This window comes from Nuphar pumila, chromosome 2 (assembly GCF_984573655.1).
Source record: "Nuphar pumila chromosome 2, dmNupPumi1.hap1.1, whole genome shotgun sequence".
Lineage (NCBI taxonomy): Eukaryota > Viridiplantae > Streptophyta > Magnoliopsida > Nymphaeales > Nymphaeaceae > Nuphar > Nuphar pumila.
Genome location: NC_143250.1, coordinates 145,606,719 through 145,618,050, shown reverse-complemented (window position 1 = coordinate 145,618,050; position 11,332 = coordinate 145,606,719).

Here is an 11,332-nt window from a genome sequence, read left to right as displayed (position 1 = left end):
GTTTTTACCAAAATGAAACGATAATGACTATATTATGCTTACCTTAGAATAGGTGAATAATAAAGAGTCTCATATTTACCTTTTTTATATGAATCTCGCATAAAGTGGTTGATCCCTTACTCATAAAGAGAATAGAACAGTCACTCCGAAGGTTGTCTATTAGAACTGAGAGCGCTTAGAAAGATGTCAATGAGAAGTGGGAGTGCTCAAATAATCTTATCTTGTTACTTTTGCAATCACGAGTAGCTAAGAATATTCGAGGTGTCATCTCTCACCGAAGCAAAAATTATTGATTTAAATATGATTTTATCTCAGGCAATATGAATTAGAAGCTTTATTATAGGTCTTGGCATAATGGACTCTATTGAAAGGTCACTAAAGATCTTATGTGATAATGAAGTTGTGTCATTCTGGAATAATAACAAAAGTTCTACCTCATATCAATACATGGAGTTAAAGTACTTTGATATTAAAGAAAGGATCAAGAATCATTTAATGTGTATTAATACAATCAATATGAAGAAAATGATTGTGAATCTCCTTACAAAAGAGCTAGCACTGGGAATATATTTGCAATATGTAATAAGGATTGGTCCGTTTAATTTCTTTTGATGTATGACAATACATTATGGTTATATGTGATCATATTTATGAAACTAAATTGATTCTCTATGATTTTGTGTATTGTTGATTCTGTATAAAGAATCTCTCATTTGAGTTGAGAGAATAGCAGAATAACAATATTGAAGGATCACTAGAATGAGTTAGAGACCAACCTATTCATAAAGGTAATCTTAACATGCTAAAGCACTTAAAATAAATAATATTGTAGTGCATAAAAATATGACATTTCATACAAAGGTGTTCATCTTCATGACTCACATGATTCATTCTTGTGATACCGAATAGCATGTGAACTCACATAAAAATATGGCATTTCATATAAAGGTGTTCATCTTCATGACTCACATGATGAAAGACATGTGGACACTTGAGAAGTTGTAAATGTCAAGATGAAGAGTGATGATGGAGAACCTCTTGAAAACCCAACTCCGTATAGACAACTCGTCGGAGCTTTGTCATGCCTTTTCATTACAAGACCTGACATTGCACATGTTGTCCATACAATCAGTCAATTTCAACATGCTCCAACCTCTATCTATATGGGTGCTTCTTCTAATCTCAAACTTCTTGCTTATACTGATGCAGATTGGGGAGGTGATCTGAATGATCGTCATTCAACGATAGGTTTTTGTATCTTCTTGGGGGCATCATTGATCTTATGGAGATGTAAGAAGCAACAGAAATTATCCCTTTCATCAACAGAGGCTAAATACAGAGCAATGGCTACTACAACTATGAAAGTAGTCTGGCTTCAACGACTGCTTTTCGACATGGGAGTTGAAAGTTCAGAAGCATCCGACATGTGTTATGACAACAAGAGCTCTATCTACATTGCAAGCAATTGGACGTTCCATAAACGTACCAAGCATATAGAAATGGATTGTCATTATGTTCGGGAGGAATTCTTGTGCGGCACCATCAATCTTCCCTATGTTGCTTCAGAATACCAGCTAGCTGATTTCTTCACCAAGCCTTTTGTTGCTCCTAGATTTCACTTTCTCTTAGGCAAACTTTCGGTTATTCAACCGTAAGTTTGAGGGGGTGTTAAAATATGTAATCTCATAGACAACTCATATCTCATATGTAATCTCATAGACAACTCATGTAATCCTTTGTAATGTTTTTTCCTTCTTTTAGTTAGTTTAGTTCTAGTTTAAACCCAATTAGAACTCACTTAAAACCCAATTTTAGGACAGCTTTAGGCTTCACCTTTTTTACTAGTCAAAAAGGTGCAGCTCCAAGGGAGTCGTTGGAGTCCAATCACTCCCTTGAGGCTCCTCTCCCCTTCTATAAATATGAGGTTGTTTCCCCTTGTAAAGTAGTTCTTTGTTCTTGTGGGAGTTCTCTCCCAAGTTTATGAAATCTTGTTCTTTATTTTATGTATACCCTTTTTTTGGGTATTGTGTATGAGTGAGCTCTTTTGTGTGAATGTCTTTGTTTCGTAAATCCTTTTTGTGAGTATTGAAAAAACAATCCTTGTTAGGGATTGCTACGTTCTTTCAATTAGTTGTTGCATGAAAATTTGTGAGTCATAGCTTGTTTGAAAGCTAACATCTGGCTCTACAAGTTTTGTGTTTAACGTTTTGGCATATTCGATTTTGTTTGGCGTTGAAAATCTATGGCAAGTTTTAGTCTCTTGCATATGACCTGAGTTATCTTCTGTTATTTATAGTTCTGACAGGGTTTCGTATTTGAATCATATCTTGCTCATTGCTTGTTTGTTTAGTGATCTGATTGATGTTTTGGAAAGTTAACACTGAAAGGAACAACTTTTATGTTTTACACATTTAGTGATTCAATTATTTGCTGCATCGAAAATTTGGTTTGTTTCTGCATACTAGAAATCCCCAAACTGAAACTCGTATAGTTAACGCAGAGAACATATCAACGTATTTGCCTCATATCTTCCTAGGTATAAATCCAAAAATTACAAACATAGGCTTGTTGGAAAGATTAGATAATTCTGAACACCTTTTATGTTTTGAGTTTTTTCAAACTCAGCAATCTAAAGGGTCAAAAATCCTCTTAAAGTTGTCGAACTGGTCATCGGTCTGTTCTGGGTGTCTTGTCCATCTGCCTCATAGAATTTTTCATATCTCTATCTTTACAGATCCAAATTTTGTTACAATCGTTAGAGCTTTGATGCAAGGTAAAGTTATTAAATACCATGTCTTAGATACTTTTGTGCTTCAATCATATCTTTCTGAATTGAAATTTGCAAGGAATATTAATTTGCATGAAGCAAATGTTAATGTATTGATTACTAATAGAGCTTTATAACAGTTGCCAAGCATACATAATTACTCTCTTATATATCTGATGATTACATTGTATAATTCATTTTTTACTCCTTGGGACAGATATTGCGTTGATTTTATTTCATGGGTAGGGCGTCCGGCAGAGGAGGCTGTTCATTTCATTTTGAAAAAAAATCTGCATAAGGAAAATGGGGGAACAAAGAAGGTATAGCCATGGGAGGCGGTGGTGTTGTTGTGCAAGAACAAGGGCGTGAAGTCGTGGTTGTTGTTGTTGTTTGTTCTGGATGTGGGAGACGTTGTATTGTTGTTCGTGAGCCATCTGCATCGCTTCTGGAGAGTGTGACTCATGACTGCAAAAGAGATACCCATTTTCTACAAACTTGTTACTTTTATCTTGTGTTCTTTGCATAGTTGTTGACATCGTCTGTTAGTTGTCTTGTTATAAAATGTGAGAATATTTCCAAAGTGTTAATGATATTGTTTATGTGGATTTGGTTGTTCTGAAACTCATTTTGTTGTTGTATGTTTTGGGTTTTGTTGAATCTCGTTTTTCTGCTAAAGAAGTCATTTCTACACTCGGGTCTGTCTGACACAGTCCCAGTTTTTCGACCGTATCTCTCTAGATACTGGTCTGAATTGAGTGATCTTTGGCTTGTTGAAAAGCTAAGATCCTCTCCTTCAAGCTTGTTGTTTACTGTTTTTCTTGAAGCGTCATTGTTAGGCCGTGAAAATTTCTGGCAAGTTTCTGACATCTGGAAAATACCAGAGTTTTGTCTTGTCCATTGCATCTCTGATAGTGTTTTGTGTTTTCGTCATATCTTATAAGTTGTTGCATTAAAATTTGTGAGCCGTATCTTGTTTAAAAGCTAACATCTGGCTCTACAAGTTCTGTGTTTAACGTTTTGGCTGATTCGATTTTATTTGACATTGAAAATCTTTAGCAAATTTTAGGTTGTTGCATGTGACCTGAGTTATCTTCTGTTATTTGTAGTTCTGATTGTGTTCTGTATTTGAATTATATCTTGCTCATTGCTTATTTTTTTAGTGATCTGATTGATGTTTTGGAAAGTTAACACTGAAAGGAACAACTTTTATGTTTTACACATTTAGTGATTCGATTATTTGTTGCATCGAAAATTTGGTTTGTTTTTGCGTATTAGAAATCCCCAAACTGAAACTCGTAAAATTAATGAAGAGAACATATCAACGTATTTGGCTCGTATCTTCTTAGGTATAAATTTAAAAATTGCAAACATAGGCTTGTTGGGAAGATTAGATAATTTTGAACACCTTTTATGTTCTGAGTTTTTCCAAACTCAGCCATCTGAGGGGTCGAAAAATCTCTCCAAGCTGTCGAACTGGTCATCGATCTGTTCTGGGTATCCTGTCCATCCGCCTCATAGAATCAATCTTAACTCTGCCTACGCAGATCCAAATCTAGCGTTGTCGGATCCGTTGGAAAGGTGTGTGTGTGTCGCGTAACTTCCTCGTGTTGGCCACCTCTATCGAAATAGAGTGATCAGGCCTTGAATCACAGCTTGTTTGAGTCTTGTTCGGACTCACCTGTTATCACTTTTGATTCCCCTCGTGGAGATCCTTTTGGATCTCGGATCGTGAATCAACTCATACATCGATTTTATATCAGGTACCTTCTTAGCCATTGATTTTGGATCACCGCAAAAACCTGTATACAGGTTCGATTCGGGCGATCCAAAAGTTGGTTCCCACTAAACAAAACCTATAGATCACATCTACGGTGTTAGACGTGAGAAAAATGCTTAAAACTACAATTTTTTAAGGGGGCATAAGGAACGCATTACTCTCTCTCTCTCTCTCTCTCTCTCTCTCTCTCTCTCTCTCTCTCTCTCTCTCTCTCTCTCTCTCTCTCTCTCTCTCTCTCTCAACATTCAGGGGAGGTGTGGTTCTCACTTTCAGCGCCTATTTGCTCTCTCTCTCTCTCTCTCTCTCTCTCTCTCTCTCTCTCTCTCTCTCTCTCTCTCTCTCTCTCTCTTTTGTTTCGGCTACCGATGCTAGGTCCCCAAGAAGGTCATCTTGATGCCACCAACCACGGGTTTTTCCAGATTTTGTTCCATGAAGACTGTTTGTTGGAATGTTAGGGGCTTAAATTGTCCCACTAAACGCCTGTTTCTGGCTAATTGGGTTAGGGAGCAAAAGCCTGACCTTCTTGCTTTATGTGAAACTAAAATAGAGGTCATCTCGCTCGTGGTCGTTTCTAGCATCTGGCAGGGAGCTGATTATTTCTATAAGCCAACGGTAAATCATGCAGGCGGTATCCTTATCTTGGGAAAGCAGTCTTTAAATTTATCACAGCTGGATGTGGGTCTTTTCTCTTTGTCTGTTGCTTTCAATTTGCAGGTAGTTGATAGAAGAGTAGTGGTTTCTGTTGTTTATGGACCTAATCTCGTCGTCATGAAGCCCGCTTTTTGGGATGATTTGGATAGGGTTGTCATTTCCAGCGCGGATTGTCACCTTCTTATGGGGGATTTCAATTGTTTGTTATCTATCCATGACTCTAATAACCTCGTAATTCCTAATCCCTCTATGCGAGGTTTCCAAGACTTTGTTCACTGTCATTTTCTCTACCCTATTCCTTTAACCGGAGAGCGCTTCTCTTGGTCGAATATGCGGTCTCGTCCGTGCTGTAGGGTCCTTGATAGGGTCTTTGTCACACCTAATTTATTGGACCTCATTCCCGACGTTTAGTGTGTGATGTTTGCTCCCTCTATCTCGGGTCATGGGCAGATCATCACTCATTGGGGGGATGGCTTTCAACCCACTAGGAGCTTTGCGTTTGAAGAATGGTGACTTCAGAAGCCAGATTTTCTCACGGTTATTACTAATTCTTGGAACAAAACTGTTGATGTGCATTGGGCCGCGCTACGTGTTCAAAATAAGTTTTCTCGTCTAGCTAAGGATATCAAAGCTTGGCTTCATAGTCGTAAGGTGGACAAATTTCAGCAAATAGCCGTATGGGATCAAGAGATTTCTGAGTTGTATCAGTCTATGTCTTCTCCTGGCTCTCTTTCTGATTTGCAACTTCTCAATCTTCAGGCCAGGTCCTTAGAATTAACCATGCTCTTAAAAAACTGGAGGATCAAAGAGGAAATTCGTTGGAAGCAAAGGTCTAGGGTGAAATGGCTTGCGGCTGGTGATGGCAACACTAAATTTTTTCACTCATATGCTTCCCATCGTCATAGGAGGAAGGTTGTTCCTTCTATCTCTATTGAGGGTGTTTCTTATCTCAATCAGCACGTTAATCTGGCAGTCTTGCTATACTTTAAGGACTTATATTCTGCTTTGTTAACTGTGGAGGGTGTCTTTGGTAATATCCTAGTTGGCTCAATTCAGCTAGAGCAAGCCAGATATATGCAAAGAAGGTTCTCTGAAGATGGGATTTTTTCGGCCATTAAGGATCTGTCAGGTTGGAAAGCGCCTGGCATTGACGGGTTTCATGTCGACTTTTTTAGAATCTTTTGGGACTGTGTTAAATCAGACGTGGTGAGTATGTTTGATGAGTTTCATCGTAACTTCAGACTGTCTTATCATTTGCATGTTGTTATTATTTCGCTCATTCTGAAAGATGATGAGGTCAATGATATTTTTCGATTCCGACCAATCTCACTTATGAGTGCTCTCTATCGGATGTTTGCCAAAGTTTTGGCGAATAGGCTGAAATCGGTGGCTAACCAGATTTTTTCAGACTCTCAGTTCGCCTTTATCCATATAAGAGGGTCCAGCACTCGTTCATCATGGCGGCCGAGGTGGTCCATTCCTTGCAGCATAGCAGTCAACCTTACTTTGTCCTTAAATTAGACTTTCATAAAGCTTTTGACTCTATGCATTGGCCATTCTTATTTCAAATGTTAGCAAATTTCGGTATTGGTCGTCGTTTTTCTGGTTGGGTGAGAGAGCTGGTCTTAAATGTCCAGGCCATGTTAAATATTAATGGTATTAGAGGAGACCGGTTCAAGCAAGGGCGGGGTTTGCGGCAAGGGTGCCCCCTATCACCTTTGTTGTTCAATGCAGTTGCTGAGGGTCTTGTGGTCTTGCTTAAGCGGGCTGTTGTATCGGGTTTCATTGATCCTTTGTAGGTTTCTGACTTCCCGGGTCATATTCTTACTTATGTTGATGATATGATCATTTTTTGTCATGCAAATGTTCAACAAATGCTTAGGTTCAAGCTTATCATTCAGTTCTTTCTCTCCATGTTCGGGCTTTCTCTAAATGAGACCAAATGCTCTATTACCATGTTCAATGTTAATGCCAATATGCTTGCAGCTGGAAAGATAATTTTTAATTGCACTACTTCTGACTTGCCTATTATGTACCTTGGCTTGCCGTTACAAATGAAGCCTCTATCTTCAGCGGCTTGGGCTCCGACGCTTCAAAAAGTGAAGCGCAAATTGCTTTCGTGGCAGTCGTCTTATCTCTCTAGCGCTGGACGTCTAACCTTAGTCAGACATGTTCTTTTAACTATTCCAGAATTTTTCATGTCTCTGTTTGTGATGCCTGTGGGAGTAGAGAAGCAGCTGACGTGCTTGCTGGCAGGCTTTCTTTGGTCTGGGTGTAAACTCACAGGTAAGCGTCACTTGATTGGTTGGCGTTCGGTGGTTCTACCTCGGCGTATGGATGGTTTAGTCATCCCGGTGCCCAGACTGCGAAGCATTGTTCTTGTCGCCAAGCAATGTTGGTTGGCCCACCAACCGGATAACCCTTTTGCTAGTTTTCTTCTGGCTAAATATGGGGATCCAACTCTTATTCTGGTTCGTCTGGGAACCCGAGGTTTGGCGCTCTTGCACTTGCGTAAATCGTGGTTGAGGGCTTTATCCTGCTTTAGAGACCATTTTGAGGTCTCCGGAAATTTTGGTCAGTGGTTGCAGTGGGCGTTGACACCAAGCGGAGAGTTTCTCACCAAAAAAGTCTATAGATCGTTGCTACTGCCAGGGGCTGATTGGTTGCTCGAGGATGTGCTTTGGGCGAAGGGTCCTTCCCCCCGTTCTCGAGTCCTGGCTTGGTTAATTTTGCACGATAGGATCCAGACCCACAGTAATTTAAAGAAGTGAGGCATTCAACTCCCGAGTTGGTGCGTGCTTTGTCAAGCTACAGAAGAATCTACGTTTCACTTGTTCTGGTCTTGCCCAATATTTATGAAAATCTTTAGTAGGACCTGGAGGCATCCGGAAGTATTTGTTAAGGAGGTGTCCTTTGCGCTAGATTTGATCTTGGGGCCGGTTTGTATTAGGCGCAGCAAGAGGTGTAGGTTCATTTGGCGGACGTGGTTGCTTACCTCTTGGTGGTTTGTTTGGATGGCGCGAAACGATGCTCATTTTCGTCATATTCGAGTTAACATTCAAAACCTGGTGCATAAAATTTTGGTAGATGTTTATGCGATCTTGCGTATGCATCTTAGTGATCTTCCACTCCCTTCTGTTGATGCTACCTATCCTTTGTCGCAATCTGGGCAAGTGGCTATGGCGTGAGCCCATTTTATCTGTCTAATGTTCTTTTCTCTTGTGCTTTCTTTATTTGTTTTGGCTTTTGTTCTTGTTCAGTTCATGGGTTCAACATTTTGTTGATCTTCATGAGTGGTAATGTTGAATTACTTTCGGCTCTCTCTCTCTTTATATAAATATATATATGGGGCGTAACAGTGGATGACACAGATTGGATGCGCTCCCGTCGCTGATCGTGGGTGCTGTTTTAAACAAAAAATGAACTTTAGCAGTGGTTCTCGGCCACTGCTTCTCAGCCACTGCTAAAGGTGGTTTTTTCACTCAGGTCTTTAGCAGCGGTCCTGAACCGCTAAAGACCCTAAATCTCACAAAACCAACAAACGAGCATTGTTCGACATTAAGGCCATCTAGTGTTATGAGTTTTCCTATATATATACGAAAATGGGTCCGTGCTAAACCCATTTGGTGCTAAATCGCGTGCTAAATGGGTTTTTCAACTTCTCTGGTGCTTTTTATGCAGTCCTAACCCTATAAATGTGTTGGGCATGGTCGATTTACTAAGAATCCACACAAAAATGGGTCCGTGCTATATATATATATATATATATATATTACCTTCCAGAACATTCATCTCCCAGACCTCTTTAAAAAACCTATTTGTGCAATTTTTTTGCTTAATTCAAACCTGGTGTTTATCATTGCTTATTCACTGAAAGCCATTCTTTGGATGGAATCAATTTAACAAGAATTCTTGATTTTTAGTTAATCAAGTTTTTTATGCAATATATACTGTTGGTTTTTCATGTGTGTGTGTGTCATAGTGACAAAAGTTAAAAACGGCAAAATCTCAGGAGTCAAAAACTCTGGGAGATTTTGAAATTTTTCATAAATCTCGAGTTTTTTTGGGCAAAATCTTGGCAATAAAAAATAAATTAAAAAATATAAAAAAATAATTTTTATAAGAAAATATAAATAAAACACATTTAAAAATGAAAATCTCGTGATAAATATCTGCTAAAACAGTAAATATCGCGATATTTGTCACGGTTTGAAAAACTCTCAAGAAATTGCTGTTTTAAACTTTCAGGCAATTTCTCGCGAGATTTTTATAAATCTCGCGATATTTGTTACAGAGGTGTGTGTGTTTTGACAGAGAGAGAGAGAGAGAGGACTAATATAGTTCATGTTGTTAGGATGTCCCATCTAGCAGACCTAACTAGTTTCTTGTGCAGCTTTGGCCACATGATTTGCAGATCAAGCCACATGTATGTTCTGCATAGTTTGCTTAGTGTGTCTTGGATCGTGCAACAGTCTAAAATGTGCCGGAAGTCCACAGTAAAAAATTCTAAGTTTTTCTCTAGTAAAGAAACAAAGTTTGATGACAAATTGACTCAATCCAAATCAATTTTTGGTAAACATGCCATTCTGAGTGCATCTGTATGTTAGATCAAGCAACCAGACTTGATAGAATTGTATCTGTATAAAATTCGCTATCTAAAGCAATGAAACATGAACATCATCTTAAAAGTGGAAATTCGTGAGCAACAATTTTAGGCTGTTATGAGTAATAAAAGATTAAATACACCATTTCTGTTTATTGTTTATGAAAATAGACACAAACTGGGCCCGTCGTAAACACAAATATACATGACCAATATTATTTTCAAAAGAAGAAAACTATAACCATAAATAAACCTTTGAAAAAAATGGATGAAATTATGGACAGTGAGTAATTGCTATATGGAATAAAAGTTTGGCTATTTTCATGAAATTTTGGAGTGTATTACAATGTTCATGCTGGTGTCATGTTCTCTCCCAGCGTCAAGTGAAGTTTTTTTGTTACATGCATCACTGCTAATACAATTGAGGTCCAATGGTTTTTTAAGAGCCCAATCAACGAAGCCAATCTTTTGTTATTCATTTAGATATGGTAAATTTGACATTTATTTATTTTGATTCATAAATGAGCACATGCAGGCAGAAAAACTGTGCTAGTCGACCACATTTTTTTCTGCCCCACTTCAAACTTGGACAACTGGCATGGGTGTTTTAGTATTTTTATGTATGAAGCTTGTTCTTAATTTTCTGACGCTATAATTGCTCTATTGTGTTTACTCCAGTATATCCCTGGGACGAAGATGGTTTTCCTCGGTCTGAAGAAGCCTCAGGAATGAGCAGATCTGATCGCCTACCTCAAGAATTCAACTTCTTCCTTATTCAACCATTGTATTTTTCTATCCTTGCATGCGGCGAGAAGAGACATTTTGGATGCTGAGTAGTATTTTTTTGCAATAAGACCTTTTGAGGTCATGCATGCTCTCCCAACCGGTTGGGCTGCTCCATCTTTTGATACATACTTTTGCACTCATACAAACTGGCTTCGTTGCATATTCTAAAGCTTCCGTGTCGCTTCTTAAATAATAACTGCTATGTTCTAAAACCTTTTAGCGTTGTGATAACCCAGTTTTACAGTGAAGTTACACAACGACCTTTTGTTTGGAAAGAGAAAATGGGTAATGTACGGGATGGCATGAATCATGCTTGATCGTTTTCAATGTTATCTAGAGAAGCCTTATTTAGATAGTTGGATTGATGCTTGCTCTTAAAGATGCGATTAGATCCTAATCTCCTCCACGGTGGTTCTGTTTCAAGGTGTTTCTTTGATTTTTTGTTCTCCAACCAATTTATGTATTCGGTATGAGGTAGTCTCGATGACCAAATCATATTTAAGTGGATGAGACTTGGCTTACAGTGATACTCTGACCTGATCTCAGCGGAAGTCCTCATGGAGATGGGTGCGAGACATGGATACAATATCGCCAGATGTGAAAATCTTGTGATATCAGTTCTAGATATTCACAAGCTCTCAAAGTTTCAATCACATAATTGAGTTTTTTAAAAAACTCGCCATTTTTAAACATGCTCTGATATTTCCATGTTTTTACTACGTTATTAGTCTTTTATGTGCATATTGTA